Source organism: Durio zibethinus, chromosome 28 (assembly GCF_047325235.1).
Source record: "Durio zibethinus cultivar Kanyao isolate XHJ-2024 chromosome 28, ASM4732523v1, whole genome shotgun sequence".
NCBI classification, from domain to species: Eukaryota; Viridiplantae; Streptophyta; class Magnoliopsida; order Malvales; family Malvaceae; genus Durio; species Durio zibethinus.
The window spans coordinates 16,408,952-16,430,861 of NC_143189.1; the positions used below are offsets into that span (position 1 = coordinate 16,408,952).

At 29.0% G+C, this 21,910-nt stretch overlaps 1 pseudogene; it reads right to left on the reverse strand.

Moving 5' to 3' along the window:
• Positions 1-1,222: 1,222 nt before the first annotated feature.
• Positions 1,223-2,845, reverse strand: LOC111281186 (berberine bridge enzyme-like 17 pseudogene; annotated as a pseudogene).
• Between the last annotated feature and the right edge of the window lie 19,065 nt (positions 2,846-21,910).

Below are 21,910 nucleotides of genomic sequence, written 5' to 3' on the forward strand. Positions count from 1 at the left end.
TCCTGTTTTACTGATCAAGCTATACATGCTAACTTTGCTTTAATTTTATATATTATTTTCCCTAGAAGACTTATGATCCTGAATGTTCTGGAAGAACCCCAGTTCGCTTCTTTTGGTTAAGGAAGCTATTTGCAGTCCAAGTACACTTTGTTAGCATTAATTCTTGTTGATAATGTTAACGATGTTGCATTTTTTTCATTAGGCAAAAATTGATGTTTATATGTAATCACCATTTATGTCTGCTGCCTGTTTATTTTTATTATTAATAATATCATTAATTTAAGATAGCGTTTGATATCATTTTTAAAATTAATATGATGATTTAATTATCAGGATAATAAAATCATCGAGGAGATTTGATTATCAATGATCTTAAATTATTATGTTTGGTATAATATTATAAATTATTGATTGATCTTAAATCGTTGAATTTGATATTATATGAAAAATAAATCATAAAATACAAAATATTCAAAATAATCTTACAAAAAGAAAGCTAAAAATTTAATACTTGTAGAATCAATAATTTATAAAATAATTAAATGTTATTTTATAAAAAACTATAAAATATAAATCAATTTTGATGAAAAGTAATTTCTAAAAAAATTATTAAATAATTTCATTATTTTAAAATCAATAAATACTTATTCAATTGTAATAGAAAACATTTTTTAAAATGAGTTATTAAAAAAAATAGATTTTTGAAAAGTTTTACTAGTTAGCTTTTTAAGGTAATGTTAAGTACATCTTTCATAAGAGTAAATTAGTCAAAAAAAGATATTAAAAATTACTTTCCTAGGATGATAAAAATTTTTTGCTCTTTAGATTGGAAATCATATTATCCTTCGAGCTAGTGATTTTATCACTTTAGTGATCTAAGTTTATTTCTACATAGGATTTAAATTGCAACCAAATAAAATGATGAAATTATTGAATATAGCTCATTGTGGTTATTAAATAAATCACCTCATACCAATCACTCTCTAAAGTCAAGCAAAAGCATGTAACCGAAATAAAATGGAAGCCAAACAAAGACTAAGGGCCTACACCTCGAAAAGAAGACAGCATTCTAGCTGCTGCTGCTGCTTCATGATTAATCACACAACACACTTGTTTTCTAGTCATATTTCAATTTCACAAATGGATGTTTAATTGAGGACAGCTTTAATATCTAGATAGATAGATAGATATATAATTATTGGTCATGTATAGCAGTGACATCTCATTTGAACTTATGGGATGGAAATGGGGGAATGCTTTGTTCATTTTTGAAGAAATTGTGAGAGTCTATTATGGTTTTCGCACGTACCAATCTCTGGAAATTGGCTTTGAAAAACTTAGCCCCATAAACCATGGCAACAGCGAAATCTGTATTGTTGCTGTCATTGCTACCAACGTCAAGATCTCTGTAGTTGAGAAATGCCTCCCTCGGGAACTTGGAGGCGTACGGAGACATAGCATTGTACAGTGTTCTTGACCATTCCAAGTACCGCTCTGTAGCGTTGATGCCTCCTTCAGCATCCGACCATACCACTGTGTACTGTACTTTGAATAAGTTCCCAGCTCTATGCGGAAATGGCGTTTGATCCTCTGAAATCTCTGCCATTCTTCCACCATAAGGATTGAGTTGGACGAAAATATGCTTGATGTTCATCAGTAAATTCCATAAGGTTTCCAAGCCTGCCTTAGGTATAACTTGTTTGAAGTAATCGGACTTGGTTTTGTAGAAGACTTTGTTCGTTTGCACTCTATTTTTGAGTAAGACGTCAGTGGATGTTCCATTGGGGAATCCGGCCCAGAAAAGAATGGATTCAACCCAACTCATTTCTAAGCAGTCACTAGGCTGCAAATCCAATGCGGGTAAGTTTGCCTTCACCAGTTGAACAAGTCCATCCGTTTGTCCAAGAAAATGGCCAATGAAAGTAACTTGTATGGTTTTGTTGCCTTTGCCAGGTCCGATTAAAGGCCTAGCCTCCAGTCTGATGAAAAGATCTTTAGGTAGTTTATGGGCAACTTGTTGCCAGCGATAAGTAAGATCTGTTGCGCCTTGTTCCAAAGTCCTTTTCACCTTGAAAACAGTAACCTTAGGAGGAATAGGAACCAGCTTGATCTTCCATGAAAGAATGATTCCAAAACTAGTTCCTCCACCTCCTCGGATTGCCCAAAACACGTCTTCTCCCATTGACTTTCTGTTAAGTATTCGACCATTGGCATCAACCAATTGGGCATCAAGGACATTATCTATTGAAAGACCATATTTTCTCATCATGGCTCCATAGCCGCCTCCGCTGAAGTGTCCTCCAATGCCAAGAGTAATGCAAACTCCAGCTGGGAAGCCATGAACTCTACTTTTCTCTGATATACGATAATATAGTTCGCCAGTGGTGGCCCCTGCCTGAACCCATGCCGTTTCGCTTGACATATCAATATGTATGGACCGAAGATTAAACAGATCAAGAATGACAAATGGGACGTTTGATACAAATGATAGGCCTTCAAAATCATGACCGCCACTTCGAATTCTTACTTGGAAGCCATGTCGCTTTGCACAAACGACAGTTGCTTGAGCGTGAGATTCATGTAAGGCTGTTACAATGGCCACTGGTTTCAAGGTTGCCGAATATAAGCTTCTAAGGTTATTTGTGCGTAACTCATAAATCGATTGAAAAGAGGAATTGTTGGGAGTGTATATGGCATCGGTGATTGGTTTGGAATTGCTGTAATTGGAATATTGTTTGCGAAGGCATTGGAGAAAAACGTCGACATCAGCTGAAGCTGAAGTTACTGATGAAAACGAAAGCAAAAGGATTGAAGTGATGAATAATAGAGCATAGGGACCTTTCATTTTTCTCATGTTGGCGTGTTGGTTAGGTGAGGCATGTATATATAGAGCATATGGTGTTTTGAATGCCAACAGTCAGTCTATAAGCTTTTCAAGGAAGGTACATAGAATTTCAAAACAAAATTCTTTTCTGAATTGGAAATGTCCAAAATTAGTGCATAGTTTAATTCTTTGTTTAGATTATTTTCATTTCCTTTTAAATCCAGTTCAAAGTACACTGTACGCACATTTGCTTTCCATATATACCAAATTTACCATAATTGTCAGACGTTAAATTTTTTGTTTTACTAGTGGCCAGCCCTCACTTCGCCAAGGATTGGAATTATGTATAGTTTCGGATCTGATAAGGGACCTTCACGCAGGTCAGAGATTTTTTTATTATAATACACTATTGTTTTCCTTTTTATCATAAAAGTTTCAAAATCAACTTTTTTGTTTCATTTTCTATTTTTAATTTCTCTCTACAATCAAAACCACTAGCCTTGTATTTTAGAAAAATATCTTCACCTAAAAATTTTAAGAATCATTATTTAGATTTTTTTAATATTTTATCATCGAAAAAATTTTCATTTTTATTTAAACATATAATAATAAAATTTTTACAAAAAATCTAAAATATTTATTTTTATAAGTATTATTAATTATTTCAAGACATGCATGTTTTATAAAAATTTTATTAATATGAATAATGCAAAAACTTTCAAATAAGAAGCTAAAAAAATGTATAAAAATTATACTAAAGGAAAAGGCATTCGGGTCAAGTTGACCCATTCAACCCTTTTGATTTTTTCTTTTGTTTTTTTACGCTTTATAAAACCAAAAAAAATATTGTTTCATTTCTTCTCCTCCTTCTTAAAAGAAAATCTCTTTTATTTAAAAAAACAAAGGCTCTCCTAAACCCTAAATTTCGGCAAGCTTGCCATCATCAACCATTGTCAGTTGGCACCATTTCGCCCCCAAATTTTCACCCTCAACTTATTTCAACCTCCTGAATACCGTTTCGAACTCTTTTTCTTAAAAAAAAAAAAACCCTTTAGAAACCTAAATTTGAAATAAAAATTGAAACTTTAAGCCATAAATTCTCTTTCTTCCTTTGTTTGATCCTTCTTAAATTTTTATATGTTGCTACTCTTATCTCACTTTTTGTTTCCACCAATCTCGATCACCCTAAAACTTCATGTTGTTACGAGTTGTCATGTGCCACTGTGGGTTCTACAGCCACTTGTGACTAAAAAATGGCCTTTTTTTCTTTTTCCTACAAAATATCTCCAAATCACCAAAAAATCTTGAAAACCGAAATCCTTTCACACTTTTTATTTTCATTTTTTTTATGTTGGCTATTTTTGGTGTTGGTTCTCCCCATTGAGGGTGGTTTTTCCTACTTTTTGTATGTGAATTTTTTTGGAATTGTTTTTGGTAGCTTTTTCTTTAGGAATTTGGTTTGTTTTAGGATGGGCAGGTTTTGGGTTTGATGGTTAAAGAAAGGGTTGTTTGGTGTCGATGAAGGGCTTGATTTTTTATGGTGATGGGACTGGGCTATAGTTCAGGGGGCTCAAGGTTGAAGGTGGCTGAATGGGTTTTGGGGGGTAGCTGATTGGTTTTTGTACGGGGAGATTTTAAGTTTAGGTGATGGAAGTTTAGGATTTGAGGCTAAAGCTAGTGATGATTTTAGGTGTCTTGAAAGCAAAGGCAAGGTTTAGGTTGATGGTTATAGGTGGCAGGTCAAGGTCGAATGTAAATAGTGGCTAAATGGTTTTGGTATCTTAGTTTTTGGTTAAGTTTTGCCTAAAAGCTTTCTTGGTTGCATTTCTTTAAAGATAAAAATGGATATATGCCAAGGGCTGTTAGGTTAATGTGCCCGTTGTTTGTTGATATGGCAATTATTTGATGATTTCGATGAATAGTGAAAATACTGATTTGGCAACCAATTGAAGTTAGAGAGAGCTTATAATTTTGAAGGGATAACTTTTATATATAGGTATAGATGTTTTTGGTTTAGTTAAAATATTATAGGAGCCCTTAAATTTTATCATTTTATTTAGATAAACCTTTATGATTTTATTATACTTAGATAAGCTCTTATTCATTGATTTATATTTAAGTATATCTTTATTTAAAGCAAAATATTAATTTATATTCAGAGTTTATTTAAATAAAAATTAAAATAAAAAGATTTATTTGGATACAAATGAAATTTAAGGACTTATTAGGGTGCAAAGTAAATATTAAAAGTTTATTTAAATAAATAAAGACTTATCTAAATAAAGTGATAAAGTTCATGAATATTTTTTATTATTTTAACTTTTTTGTTTTTAAAACTTTGTTTTTATTTTTGTTTTGTTTTATTTTGAAATTTTAAAAAAAGAAAATGTATTTGGTTAAATAATGTTGTTATAGAATTTCAAAAACTGAAAACATAAAACATGTTCGATAAATATTATTAATTGAAGGGTTAATATCATGAATAGTCTCTAAACTATAATGAAATAATGAATATGGTATTAAATTTTAAAAATCTCTAATGTCATACTTAAACTATAAATATATTAACTAATGTAGTATTTGAAGGGTTGTTTGTTTGTCACTTATCATCATTTGAAGTTAGCTATGTTAGGAGTGAGCATTATTTTAGTTAATAGATTTATAATTCAGATATCACATTAAAAATTTTTAAAATTTTAGTATCACTTTGAATATTTTAGTATAATTTAAGAATCATTAATGATATTTGTAAACACTCAATTTTGTCTGGGACTGTATGAGTTTGCTCAATTTTTGTACTTGATTTCATGTCAAAATTTGCACCCATTTTAACTTTTTAATAAGATTATTTTGCGTTGGGCTTAAATGAATTTTTTTGTTCTTAGACTATTTTTTCATGAATTAAAGAACAATCTAATTCAAACTTGGGTTAATATCACAAGAGGTGGCAGGCCTTATAGAAATCCAAAATCCAAAATTTGATTTTAAAGCCCAAATATAATGTTTTTAAGATTAATTTGATTTTAAGGCCTAATTTTATTTTTTAGATTTAATTATTTTTATTAATTGATAAATTACAAAATTAAAAAAAAAAGAAAAGCTTAAATCTTAAAGCTTGGTCTACCATGGCAGCCAGCTTTCCTTACTGGAATCTTCCCTTTTCCCAAGTGCATACCCCAATTGTTGGCTTTCTATTTTTACCTCCATTTTTACCCCTTGACACATTTTATGAATTTATCAAAATCTCAATGCCCTAAAAATAAGCATGCTTCACCAACCAAAAAATTAGAAGACAATCACTGCCATCTGTAAGAAAAAATCAAAATTTCTAATTTACTTCTAAGGAAAAATTGACTTTACTACAAAAAGTTGATTAGGGATTCCCTGATAAAAATAAAGAGGAAAATTTTTAGTGGGAAAAAAATTTTATCAAGCTCACTGCCAAGCTTAAACTATCTGCCATTGCCACTCTATAACAGATCAAACCCTTCACTAGATTACCTATAAGAAAACCCTAACACCATCGTCCACTACTAGAAAAAGCCTCGTTATGACTCATCATAGTCCCCTTTCCACCGAATCCCAAAACCATCATATTGCTGTGTAGTGCCATAAACTTGAACAACCACCAAGTATAAAACCGCCATCGAGCACTAACTAGCCAACCCAGCTTATTAACACCTTCAAACCATTAGCCCTACCCTTACCGCCATTATCAACTAACCTTTCACCACCTCCAAACCAACCCCAAACAATCTACTTTCATCTACACTATACCCACAGATTTCAAGATCCCCTGTATGGTAGCATTGAAAACATTTTCAAGCTAGCACTACCTGAGGCCACCTCTAATGCCATCAATGGAGTTCATTACAACCAAACCCCAATCAAAAGTCCTTACCTCTTTGTAAGCCAAAAACACAAAAAAAAAAACTCAGCCTTCAATTGAGGAATCTATTAGAAAACCACAAAATGCAAGCAAAAAAAATAAAAAGAAAACACAGTCCTCATCATAGTAAGGAACCATAACAAAAAAAAAAAGTAAAAAATATTAAGGCAATATAGAGAGTTTTGGCTGTAAAGTGAAGAAAAAAGGCTGTTTGGGAAATGGAAAAAGGAAAGGAAATGGTTTCAACTAAAAGAAAGAGAATGTAGGTGCGACATGAAGAAAAGAAAAAGTAGGAAAGAAATAAGTGAGCTATACGATGACGGCAGTGGCATAGTAGTAGGCTTATCAACTTCTAGGTTTAGGGAGAAGAGAGGATTATGGCCTCTGTTTTTTTTTTTAATAGAAGGAAATGAAGTTCTTTTTAGAGAAAAAAATGAAATGATGCGAAAAAAAAAAAAAGCTTTAGTTTTTAGAATGTAAAAAAAAAAAAAAAATGAATCGGGTTAACCCCCAACCTAACTTGGATTGTGACCTAACCTAGTGGCTCGGCTTGAACCCGCTCTAAAAGTTTCTATTTGATCTAGAGAGAACCCAACCTACAGCCCATTCAAATTTAGATCCTCTAGTTTTCATTTGACCATTGGTCATGGTTGAAGGGGTAGCCCAAAGGCTCTATTTTTGGTATATTTTTTTCTTTTTATTTATTTATCTTGTTTTGTTTACATTTAATTATAGTCATATTTATAGAGGTTGGATCATGAAATACATAAATAACAATGTGAAAAATGATATCCTTTTCATAGATGGTCATTTAAATTTTTTTAAAAATATTATTATCACAAAAGTCTAATAAATAAAAAAAAGAATAAAATAATGATTTCTTCGATGATGAGATATTAATGATGTTCGAGTAACAAGTCCTTAACATCTCTAGGAGAGAATATTTTTCTAAAATATTACCAAAGTAATGGAGTATTTAGAAAAAAATTCAATATAAAGGTTTTCATAAAAAAAATGAATTAAATGATAAAAAGATAAATATAAAAATGATAAAAAAAAGAATGTTTTTTAACATTTTTATAGTAATCAATATTTTAAAAAATAAAAAATGAGAGAAAAGATTTCTTTATCGATGATAAGATTTAAAAAAAATCTGAGTAGTGGTTCTTTAAGAGTCTTTAAGTGAGAAATTTTTTTGAAATACTACTAATGTATTGAAGTATTTATAAAATTTTTTAATACAATAAAATTTTTTTCTTTTCTTCTAAAAATAATAATGAAAATAAAAAGGAAATAAATAAACAAAATTTTCTTGAAAAATGAATAAATAAAATATGTACACCAACATTTTACTATTTGCATTGCATGCATGTGATTTAATATTTGAAAAATAAACGAAATCTTCAATGAAGAGATCTTAAAGAAGTTCGAGTAGTGATTTTTTAAAAATTTTTAGGAGAAAAAATTTATCTAAAATACTGACAATGTATTTGAGCATTTAGTATAATTTTTTATAAAGAGTTCTCATTTTTTAATAAATAGAATAAGAAATAATTTTTTTAATTAAATCATAGGTATCATATTTTATTACATGCATTATAAATATTGATTTTGAAGATAAATACAAACCACCGAGAATGGGATTCTTGAGAAATTTGACTACTAATTCTTAAGAAATCCCTATATGAAAAAGTTCCTCTTAATATTGTTGGAATATTGAAATACTTTTAAGAATTTTTCAATATGTAAGGTTCTTATTTATTTTTTAAGCAAACAATTAAAATAAAATTATGTTTTTTTATTACAATAAAGAAGATTAAGAAAATTAATTTTAAATACCAAAATTAAGATTTTTTTGTCAAAATTCGAAGGAAAACAAATAATTAATTTTATTAAACAGATATATAGGGGTGCTAATCATTCTCTACGTGTAACTGACCTCTTAACCTAAATTATTTTGCAAACCCTAAAATTATCTTTTTAATAAATTCTAATTTATTTTAAATTTTATTAGAATGATAAGTTTTTATAAGTGACTAATCACATCTAACAAAAAAAAATTTGGTGGTGACAAATATGTTTCAAAATTTGTCTAGTGGCCACAAAAATCATTATAACAATAGAAATCCTAAATTGAAATATCGTAATTTTTGGTATAAATATAATTATATTTTAGTTTATATAATTTATGAATATTGATTTATAATTATAAAATTTTCTTTTATTTATTTATTTATGTTTTATTTGGCCGGGCATGTCTAATGGCATGTCATCTAATGTAACTCTATTTATTTATTTATTTATACTTATTACTCTTTCGCTATTATTTGGCAGACACCAAATGCCATGACATCTAATCTTTACTCCATTTATTTATTTGTTTATACTTTTACTCTTTCGTTATTATTTGGCAGACTCCGAATGCTTATGTTGGTGCTAAAAAGAAACTGAAAAAGAGGTACGGAACAAGGTGGGGAAGGGAAAGAAGCAGATGAAAAACAAAATTAGAACAAACTAAACAAAAATTAGCAAAGACAAATCCGATACTTTGTTGGGCATTGGTTTCAGAAACGATTGATTAAATCCTAAGTTTCTATTTCAAAATTTCTTAAAATCCTCAATTTCCTCTATCGTTTTTTTCATCTTTTTTTCTTTCTTTGTTTTTTTTTCATGATGGCTTTGTTCTCTAGCAAAAATAAGCATATCTAGCAGCCATATCCTTGGAAACTAATGTTCATAAAAAAAGTTGACAGAGACAACCTTTTCAATGTCTGCATGGGATTTGAGGTAATTAATTCAAACTAGTATTAAACCTGTGTAATGCACGAGTAATAATTATATATATAATTTAATTATAATATAATTAATAAATTTTATATAAAAATAAAAATTTTAAAATATGCATATAAATTGATATTTTTTATTTTAAATGAAATAAGCATTATTGATACAATTATTTTTTCTTTTTAAAATATATAATCAATCTAAAATACATAAATTCATATGAAATGTTGCATTAAAACATAAGTTGTTAAATGTTCCACAAATTTTCAAATATAAATAGTATTAGAAAAAAAGCAAATAAATCGATAGACGGTACGTAGAAAGCTAAGCCAATTCATATAAGTTAATAAAGCATATTATATAACTATTTAGTGGAAAACGTTAATAAATTGATATGAAATAAAAAAAAGGCAAATAGAATAAAAAAATAAAATGGTAATAAAAACTTTTGATTGATCATGTAAAAATTGTAAAAGTTATGAAAAATATACTTTGAGTCAATTCAAAAACTCAAAATTTTATAATTTAAGTGACGGTTAAAGTGATAAAGAAATTGAATCATAACATTTAATGAGATATGATTGGAAAGAGAAACAATTTTTTTTTGAATTAACTCAAAATTTTAAATTTGGTTTGAAAAGGAGTTAATATTTAAAAAAGGTAAGAGTGATATTTCTAGTAAATTACCATGATTTTAGTATAAACTGATTTCAAGTATATGTCAATTTAAAAAAAATAAATAGTAAAAAAAGTAAGATAAATTGATATTTAAAAGATAATTAATGTAATTAATTCAGTAAAAAATGAATGTTCTGACACCAATTTGCATTTGCTAGTAGATTTTTATACAATTTTGTGGACTAAAATATAAAAATTAAAACAACTACGAAATTATCAAAATTAAAAAGAAAAAATGGTAAAAAGTTTTAATTATATATTTTGGGTTGTAAAATTATGTGTAGTGATTTTAGTTGAAGAAATCCAAAAAAAAAGTGAAAATAGTGTGAATCCATCTTCTTGTATTTCATTCTCATCTCTAGTTTATATATTCCAATTCTAGAAAGATGATTACAATGGCAGTACAATATAATTGCATAACATAAAAATTGTTGTTATTTAAAATAAAACTCAATAAAAAATTAAAAAATTAATTAAGAGCGATGATTATAAATTTAAAATATTATTAACAAATTCATAAAATGAGATAATATTATGCTTAAAATATCATAACAGCTTTTTAATTAGTTACAACATTATTTGTATTTTATTTTTATAATAAATAATACAAAAATATGTTTGTATTTTGATTTTGTAATAAAAATATAGAAGAAAAATATGAAATATTTAAAATTTATTCACATCATCTCTAAACATACTTGTGTAAAAAATAAACTTAATATCAACTAAAATGAAAAGAAGTCTTATGTGAAATTTAATAAACAACTACAATTACACAAATAATCAATTAATTATTTATCCAAATTATTAGGACAAATGTGCTAAATCAAAAAACAATGTTGCAAATTAACTAGAGCTAAAAGAAAACTGCAATCAAATTATAAATGAAATATAAAATCTCATTTGTAACACAAAAACTATTAAAGAAAACAATCAATCAAATATTTTTTGAATGATGCCTTAAGTTTGAAAAAAAATATCAAACAAACAACATCCTAGGTAATTTTTCTGTAGTTGCTGAAACTTCTCTTGATACCCTCTTCAATCTATTTCAGAACTTTATGAGCAAAGTAATTTTTGAACTTCTACATTCTATTTCAAATCTAACTATCAAGAATTGCTATACTTCTAATTAAGACAAATAATTACTCTTTTGAACTTCTATAATAGTTTACAATTTCTCAACATCTACTCTCTATATACTTTGGCTAAGACTACTTGTATACAAAATCAAATTGCTATTAATTTTTATATTAAGCGCATATTGTATTTCATATAAAAAGTAATATATAAATCGAATTGCTAAAAGTTTATAAAAAGTTATACATGGATCTCAACAAATTAAGAAAAAAAATTGTATCGTACAAAACAAAATATACATGTAAAGACACAATCATAAGATCATTGAATATGCAAATAAATACATCAACAAAAAATGGGTTATAAAAATTTTTCAATACAAACTCAAAATCTTCATTACTCTCTAAATCAATATAAAAAATTTATAAGTGTGGTTGGTCATGAGAAATTAATTATAAAAATATTCAAATTTCTAAAATTTAAATATGAAAAGTTGACAATAAATTAAAAGGAGAATTACTTATGAAAAGCAATAATAATAGATTGTAAAGAATAATCTCATCATATAATTTATTTTGACATAAGCATAATTATAGATAGTTTAAATTTATATTAAAATCTTTTGGCAAATATGGAAAGAAAATATTGTTATTTACTGTAATTTAAGTTAAAATCTTAATTATAGAAGACTATAAAAGGTAATATAAATGTAAAAAGGTAAGTAATTAAGTAAAAATTTAAAAAGAAAGAATTATAATTAATTATTTGAAATACTTTTTAATTTAATTCAAATTAAAAAAAGTGAAGGATACATGACTCTTTTTCAGAATTGTTCATATGTCAATTATATAGTCTATCCACACTGGACAATTTTTTTTTTGCCAAAGATTTTGACTTTTATATATTTATATAAGAACAATTAGAAATATTAACTTTAAATTATGAAAATTTAAATTGACTTTAACTTAACTTGCTTATATCACATATTTAATTTGAATAAAAAATTAATCAATATTATATAAACTATTAAAATGCGTTTTGGATGAAGGATTTTAAATTTTCAAAAAAATTCAAAATGAAAATATTTTAAATTGCATGATTTCAAAATAGTAGCTGTCATAATGTATAAATTTATGAACTTAATCATTAAATAAAACACATGGAGTTACATTTTTTTATCTAGATGTCATCGATTACCTAGTGAATTTATCTTTTCTAGGAAAATCTTAAACTTAGATTAAAGATTTCTAAAAAAGAATAAATTCTAATTTTCTCAACAAAACTGAATTGAGGAGTTCAGTTACTCATGTATTAGCTTTCAAAGATTTTCAAAAGATTTTGCAAATTAATAAGTTTTTCATTACCTTTGCCTTAAGATGATCTCCCCTTTGCCTTAAGATTGCTAAAGAGGATTTAAAATGGAACAAGGAAGCAAAAGCAAGTAGCCAAAACAAAGGAGGGAATGAAACAAAACCAAAATTATTTTGGTACGCATGCTCGTCCCAACTGATCCACTAAACAATAAAAAATTAAAAAACGTTCAATATCTCGCATTGCACTTTTAATCACGTAAGAAAATGAATATGAAAATTGAAAACCAATTACAAAAGAAAACAATATCAGTCAACTACACATACTTGTCCCAAAGATAAAACCAAAATGACTATGGTACCTGGACGACAAGGGGCTTGTTCAAGTCAACGGTGAATTCCTGTGCAGCCATCTTCGCAACTGCATAAAGAAACCATGGCCAAACACGTTTCCACAATTTCAACTGCATAAGTTCAAATTCACATTTCCACTATCCCAACATCCAAATACGTTTCCCAAACGCACAACACACAATCTACTTACGTTTCGTGTAGCATTGCTAAAAATAGTTTGTACCTTCAAAAATTGCTGAAAGTACCACTGTTTTTCCTCCTATAGAAAACAAAACTTTTTTCAATTAATGATTAAGTAATGTACAAAATGTAGAAAAACTTCAAGCACTGAAGCTCTACCTAAGGAGTTAAATGAGATAATAGAGACATATTTCAAGAACCCTTTAAAAAAAAGATAGGTCCATTCGTCATTTATATTAATATATATTTTTTGCCAACCCTGCTGGTGTTGGGGCTATTGTCAAATTCCATACCAATATTCCACAGATAAAGGGAGAAAAAAATTCCAGAGGTACCAATATTCCACAGCTAAAGAGAGAAATTATGGTAAATTGTAGCTTTCCTATGAAGTATGGGAGGAAGGTGGATCAGCAATACACCAATATTCCACAGCTACTGGGAGAAATTATGCTCCATTAATTGTCTAACGGACTGCCTTGTTTAAGAGACCTTGACTCAAGGCGTCAACCATGAAAACAACCCACTAAGGTCTCCGAATTACAGATTGTCTTCTAGATTTTGCATTAATTATTAGAAAAGACTTTAACTTTGTTTGCATTTGCATTGATCTGACCATTTTAATTATTATTAATATAAATTTTCATAAATATGAACAAATCTCATGAAGTGTTTTTTCTTTTTATTATTTCTTTATAGACAACATGACTCATAAGAATTTTTTTAAAATATTTACTAAAATATAGTAAAGTGTACCCTTACCGGCATGTGTTATCTAATAATATATAATTATATAATTTTATGAGAGTTTAGGGCTTGATAATAGTTTAAGTTGGAAAACTTTTTTGTACGTGAAACAATTATGTAATTTTTCATTTCAATTTTGTTTTAAAAATAAAATTTGGTATAGAAAAATATTAGGGCTTTTTGCTTTGTTTCTCGGTTTCTGCTTTATGTCCTAACAAGAGAAAGAACTTTGACTTGGCGTCAACTGAGACAAATCATTTCCGAATGGGCAAATTCTACTTCCATCATCACACCCACCATGGAATTGCCTATCTACGCAATCAATTTTGACTTTGATTTTTTTTTTTTTTTAAGACTAGAATGTATCAGTTGTTGCTTCCTACAAAATTCATGGTGGAAAGTATGCAGAAACTTTGATGGCGAAAACCAGAGCAGCCCATATCAACTACAACATCAATGTTGCCTTATTTTGAGTGGATATTATCTTATTTGCCGCTAAACAAAGACATAGTAAACAAATACTAACTATACCTTGCTGGTAGTGTTTAGTGTTGAATATAAAGTAGAAGATGTACCTTCTCTTGTGAAATATTTTCATAGAAGAAACCCAAGTTAATGCGCCAACTTGAAGATTGTAAATGTTAAAAAAAAAAAAAGAAAAACATTACTGGAATATGCATGGTAAAAGTACTCACATGATGGTGGAATCATAGAGATTTTCTATCACTAAACTGATTAGTTGGATATAACAATAGTTTTCTCAACTATTGGAGAATTCGAGTCTATATATAGCTTTCATACTGCATTTACAAAAGATCACTAACTAAATCAATGTAAAACCACCAAGGCACTAGGCTACCTTCTTCTGAAAATTGTAGTCACAATGACAAAGTGACAAGCGGTGATGCCAATATAAATTTATGTATAATGGATTTATATATAGTAGGACAGTACCATTTCCCATTAACACAATTCTGTAAGAAATAAAAAAAAGCTCACATATAACACGTATTTATCCCCCAAACAAATAAAAAAAGCTCACATATAACAAATATTTATCCCCCAAACTGCTTTCTTTTTCTCCGAATGAGCCATTTGGTTATATAATATATATTTAGGAGGAAGATCTATTAATGTAAGTGTTTATTTTTTATATTTAGATTAAAATGATTAAATATAATATTATGAATTTAAAAAAATATAAATTTATATTAGTGTAAGCAAATTTCTATTCAACATTTGGATATATAATAAATAAATAAATATTTATTTATTTATTTATTAATCTCCAAGCATGGGTCGAAGAAGCTGGGTTCTTTTAGTGCCCAAAAACCGCACCGTTTTCTTTCCAAAATCAGCTTTTTCCTTTTATGTTCTCTTCTCCCTACGAGATGAACAATCCAGTCAAAGCTGAGAACCGGCCAAACACTGAACCCAATCCCAGCAGCTTATTGATACTGTTGTAATGGTTTTGAAATCGTTAGTTGTAAAAAATTTTAAAAATCGAAAAAAATAAGAGAGTCATTATCAATATTTTTTAGGGCGTGATTGATCATCCAAAAGTTTATCTTTTAAATAAAATATAAAAATGAGTTTAAAATTTATCAATAGATAAATTTTGGTCTACGAAAATAGATTTTGAGTTCGAGAGTTAGTTACGCATAAAAAAAGATTAACACCCCCACAATACCCATAAATTGGTATCACAATGCCCATAAATTATTACCATTAATTATGCACTATTTTTAGTGTTAGATGAAATGGTTTCGATTTGAAATTTAATAATAATTTTTTTTTGTTATTTTAAAAAAAAATTAATTTTATCAAAATTCTTTATTTAGGAATATTGAGAAAATCTTTAAGTTAAAGAATTATCTTAAAATTCTCTAACATCTAGGCAAAATTTAAAATAACTCTTTTCGCTTGAGATTTAATACAATATTTCTTAAAATATCACTTTTTGTAGAAGTAATTGTTGGTTACTCTCCAACGTCTAGGCAAAGTACCGGGAATTATTTTCTTTGAAATGTTATTTTATAACATCACAATTTTAAAATATGTATTTCCTTTTTTTTTGTAAAACATTTTATACGAAAAAGTAAATGATGGTATTATCATATGACAAATAAAAATTAAAGATAGAGAAATGCAAAACAAATGTCAACAATAACATAATGATGTATGTATGCCAATGGTTGTTATGCGAGGTGATGAAATATAATTTAAAAATGGATTCTTAAATATAATGAAATCACCTTGACTTTCTAATATCTAGGCAAAGCTTAGGTGTGACTATTTATATTGTCATAACGTCTAGATCCGGGGATCTATCGCCAGACATTGACTTTAGGGAGTCGCCACCAATCTTTTTTTATCCAGGTGTGATTGGCCACCTAAGGAATCTGCCCTTTTAGGGAACACCTAAGCTTAAGGGTCCCTAAAAGAATAGGTTCGGGTCTGCTTAACCAGAACAGAGTTCGGGAGTTCGGTTACGTGTGAGGAAGGTTATAGCACCCTCACAACGCCCATCAAAAGATGGTACCAGCTTGAATTTGTGTTATCCAAAAGCCTTAAAATTTTACCAAGTAGTTAGTTGTTGAAAATTATTCTCAATTGACTCTAATACTTTTAGCAGAAAATTGAGAAAATTCCCTCACCTCAGGAGTATGCAAGAAAAACTACTGTTTCACTTACAGAGGCTCCGTCGTCGGATTATTTAAAGAAAAATCAAGATCAACCGATTAATTAATTATCGAAAATTATTCTCAATTGACTCTAATACTTTTAGCAGAAAATTGAGAAAATTCCCTCACCTCAGGAGTATGCAAGAAAAACTACTGTTTCACTTGCAGAGGCTCCGTCGTCGGATTAATTAAAGAATAAAGAAAAAAAAATCAAGATCAAAATCAAAGTCAAATAAAAAAAAAAAAAAAAAAAAAAAACCTGGAGCGGCTCGGCTTGGTGCGGCTCGGCTCGGCTCGGCTCGGCTCGGAGGGGCTGAAACGCGCTGGTCAGAAAGCGGGTCGGGTCGGGTTCGGCAAAACGTGCGGATCCTCTTATTAACTTAAAGCCAAAACGACGTCGTTTTGGGAGGGTATAAAAGGCACCTTCCTCCGTTTTTCAGCAGACCGTTCCTCCCCTCTCTCTCTCTTCTTCCCTTCTTCTCTGCCTTCTCTCTAGAATTTGAAGAACGCCGGTGCCGGATTCTGGAAAATTCGCCGGAATCTGGGAATTTCGCCGGAAATTGGCCGGAAGTTGGCCGGATGGTCGCCGGTTTCTGGGATTCTCCGCCGGAAACTGGGTCTGTCGCCGGAAACTTCAAAGTTCACCGGAATTGTCGCCGGAAAATTCAAAAGTCGCCGGAATTTTCGCCGAAATCTGGAAATTTCCCAGAAATTTCCAGAAAATTTTTTCGCCAAATTTTTCTAAAAAATTTTTCTCACTGCCAAAACACTCCTAAACTTTTCCTTAGCTTTCTAAACACCCCTATTCTCTCAATCAGTAGCTTTTGCTTCTGTTTTCTCTGTGTCTTGACTGTTCCAGGGGGGTCCCTTTTATAGGGATTGATCAGGAGTTTCTGATCAATCCCAATTCCTCTTTGGACGGGAATTCAGTCTTTGAATCCAATTGGACTCTTCTGATTGAATTCCCCTTCAGAGTGGGAGTCTTCAACTTTGAATCCTAGCCCTCCAAAATAAAAATTAAAATAAAATTAAAAAAAATCTAGATAATTGGAAAGATAAATCAAAAGATAAAAAATTTTCAAATAATATCTGAAAATCAGAAAAAATCAGAACAGATAATTAAAAAAAAAAGATAAGAATAATAATATAATACTAATAAATATATAACTATATACATATAAATCTATTCTAATGAAAAAAAAAAATATATATATATACATATATTAATACATAATAATAAATAATAAAATACACAAGAGAGAGAAAAAAAAATAAAATAAAAATAAAAAATAAAAAATACGGGTAAAAATTCAATTGGGCCTTGCCCATTTGGGCCAGGCCCAAATGATCTGGGTCAGGCCCAATTGATCCGGGTCAGGCCCAATTGATCCGGGCCCGGACCTGATTGGGTGTCTACATATATTTAAGATGCAATTTTATTATTATTATTATTTATTTATTAGTTATAAATTCATTGTTAAAGCGAATTAATAACTTACGAGAAAAACTTAATGGAATAAAGTTTCTTAAATACCCCATGTCTAGGTGGGATTTAAGAACAAATTACTCAACTTGAGATTTTCGCACATATCCTTAAAGTTTTGGATGGTTTTGAACTTGGGTATGGGTTGAGGTTTTAAAGTTTGGTGACTTCTAAGTGATGATTGTAGATTGTATGCAAAATTTGGGGTTTTAGGTTTTGAATTTTAAAAATTAAAGTTTTGAATTTTAAAAATTAAAGTTTTGAATTTTGGATTTTAGAGTTTTGGTTCGGGTTTTAAGGGTTTGAAGGTTTGGTTTTAAGATTTGAAAGGTTTAGGGTTTTGATTTTAGGGTTTAAAAGGTTTTAAGATTTTGATTTTAGGATTCAAAGGGTTTAGTGTTTTGATTTTAGAGTTTGGAGGGTTTAGAGTTTTGATTTTAGAATTTAAAGGGTTTTAGGGTTTAAAGGGTTTATGGTTTGGAAGGTTTAGAGCTTTAGTTTTAGGGTTTGGAGGATTTAAGGTTTTGATTTTAAGGTTTGGAAGGTTTAGGGTTTAGTTTTAGGGTTTAGAGGGTTTAGGGTTTAGTTTTAGGGTTTTGATTTTAAGGGTTAGAGGGTTTAAGGTTTTGATTTTAGGGTTTAGAAGGTTTAGGGTTTTGATTTTAGGGGTTAGAGGGTTTAGGGCTTAGTTTTTTTTTTAAATAAAAGTGAACATCTTTAAAAATCTCTAACATCTAAGCGAAATTCGAAGTAAGTTTGGTTTATATAATTTTTGAAAATTAGTTAAAAAATCTCATATATATTTTTTTACAATAACTTATTATTAATAAAATTGCTAATTTATTTAGTGTTGTTGTTTTTGGTTTTGGTTTTTTTTTTATAATAATAATTTCTCAACATCTAGGCAGAATTATCATTATTTAAAACATAATTGTATTCTCTCCAATATCTAAGTAGTAAAAATTTCCTTATTTCCTATTCATTTTATAATTATTTTACATATTATTATTATTATTATTATTATTATTATTTAACACGTAGGTTATTAAAAAATATTAAAAAGAATTAAAAGTTTAAAAATCATTTTTATTATGGTTATTATTATCATTATTATTGTTATTATTATTAATCACTATTATGAAACAACAAATTTTTACTCTAATAAATTCTAAAAGTTTTAGAACATGCATAAATAACAATAATAATAAAGTTAAAATGATATAAATAATATATAAAAAAGTTAAAAAACTAAAATTTTTTTTACCTGAACTGGACAAGTAAAAAGTCTGATCAATGCCGGTTTTGTTAGACTAAAAAAAGAGACAGTTTAGCGAGAGGTTTAGTTGAATTGATTGAAAGGTAGTTCAACGAGCAATTTAGTTGAACCAGTTTAGGGCTAGTTGAAGGACAGGTCATCGAGTTGGGTTGAACAGATCCTGGGTCAGGTTTGGGCCTACGTGTGGATCCTCCTTGGCCTAAAACGATGTCGTTTTGGGCTTTAGTCTTCTATATAAAACCAAAAATTTTTTTCAGCTCATTTTATTCTCTTTGCCAAAAAAAATTTTCAAAGCTCAAAAAATCTCTCTAGCCTCGTAAGATTCTGACACTGTGCCATCATGCTAGCCGCCTCCTGAAGTCATCGTTAATAGTTGCTACTGGTGGTTAGAAGGTTTAGGGTGTGTGTGTGGAGTTGGTTTGGGAACGCCAAGGTTGGATGGGTTTGTGGGTGTGGGAGATTTGAAGTTTTTGGTTATGGAAAAGCTTGACTTTTTAAAGTGTGGAGCTTGGGGTTTATTAGGTGTGGAAGCTTGAGGTTTTTTGGGCATGGAAGAGCTAGGGTTTTAGTGTGTTTGAAGATGGCTAAGTTTCTAGAGATCTCTTTAGATGTGTCTAAGCTTAGGGTTTAAAGGGATTAGGTGTCTAGTGAGGATTCTATTTGAGGTAGGTGGTGGTTGTAGGGATGGCTGGTCTGGTGATTGTAGGGGTGGCTGAAGGTATGGTTAGGGTAAGTTGTAGTGGGTGACTGTAGGGGTGGTTTGTGCCAGTGGTGCTAGGCATAGTACCTAAGCATCAGCCCCCTACCCTAATTTTTTTTAGCTTATTGTTTATTTTATTTTATTATTTTTTGTTTGCTTTTTTTAATGTTTAATTAATAAATTAATATTAATATCTAATAAATGGCAAAAAAATGAAACAACAATAATGAGCCCGAGCTTGAAAAAGAAATTGGACTTGGACCTATGAACTCAATAAAACCAAAAAATTTAAATTGAGATCTGGACAAATTTGATGTTTACAACTACCTTATGTCGTTGCCATTGTTGGCCTCGACCATATACTAGGAAACACCAAGATTTTTCGTTTTCTTCCTCTCTACCACTAACCCATTTTAAGAACAAAACCAAACCAAAAAAAAATTTAACCTAGAGATCAGCAAAGTTCTATCACTGATTTGCCATTTGTCACCGATTTTCCATGCACTGTCGCAGTTTCCGGTCACCAATTAGCCAAGTCTATTTTCCTTTCTTAATGTTTTACCAATTCCCAAAAGAAAATCCTAAAAGCTCCTTTGAACGAACCCCAAATAGTTCATAGCCTTTCAAACTTTTCATTACATGTTTGCTTTTGTAATTGTTGTATTTTCTCTATTCTTAACTGTTCTCTAGTTTGCCTGATTGCTTGGGTTATTGCTGGTTGTTTTTGCCGATTCCCCCCTCCCCTTGAATTCTTTTAATGATTACAGATTTTAGTCTTTTATATAAGGATTCATGCTTTTTCAATTTGAAAAAAATCAATTCCATCATATCCATAATTTTATTTGATTTGATTTTTTTTATGAGTTAATTTTTTGTGGTTTGGTTTTGTATGAATTAAGCTTCAAACTTTTCAAAGATTAAATTCAAAATCAAAGCTCGATGAAAAATCTTACATTTTTTATTTTTTTGGATTTTCTAACTTTTCTTATTTTTTATTTTTCACTAACCTTAACTTTGATTTCTTTTTATTAAAATAGATCACAAAATTAAAATTAAAACTAAATTAAAAAATTTAAATCAAATTACAATTCAAAATTAAAATTTTGAATTTTTATCCTATTGAGTTTAAAACTTTTTAATCAAGACTTAATTTACTATTCACACCTGTTATTATTTTTAAAAAATTATTTTTTTTTCAAAACTTTTCAATCAAGCATTTCAATTTCAAAAATTTTTCCTGGTTCACACGTGTTATTATTTTTTTCCATCTTGTTCCCCTTCTCCTTGTGTGAATTCTTGGTCTTATAGAAACAAAAGAAGGGTCTACGACTTGGTCTCGGGATTGATTTTTTGGAGTCTTCCTTTCTAGGGCAGAAGAGTTTGTTGCCTTTGATATGATGGAAAGGTTAGAGAAGCTTAGGGAAGAAGCTACTTTTCAAAGGTCTTTCATCAATTGGTGCTAAGGTAGATGGGAAAAATGGGAGGGGAAAAATCGTAAAGCTTGAAAATTAGAAAATTTTGGATGAAGAGAAAATATGGGAATAGACCAACATTCACTTCTTGCAATTTTTGAAATCCCCCCCCCCCCAACTTTTTTTTTTTGGTTTCTTTTTAATTTTTAATTAATTTAAATTCTAATAAAATTGAGTTTTAAAAATAAATTTAGACTCACAATTATTCTTTGGGCTTTTTAACTGGGTTTCAAATTTTTATTTAAAATTGATTTAATAACAAAATTAAATTTGATCCAAACTTACATAAAAAATTCAAAAATGATCAATTCAAAATAAAATTAAGTTGAACTTGATCAAATAAATTTAATAAAAATGCTTAAGTTAACTTAAATCAAAATGTTAAAATTAAACATAAATTTTAGTAAACTCAAATTGATATGAAAAAATTTAGGTAGCTACGTAGAGACGTC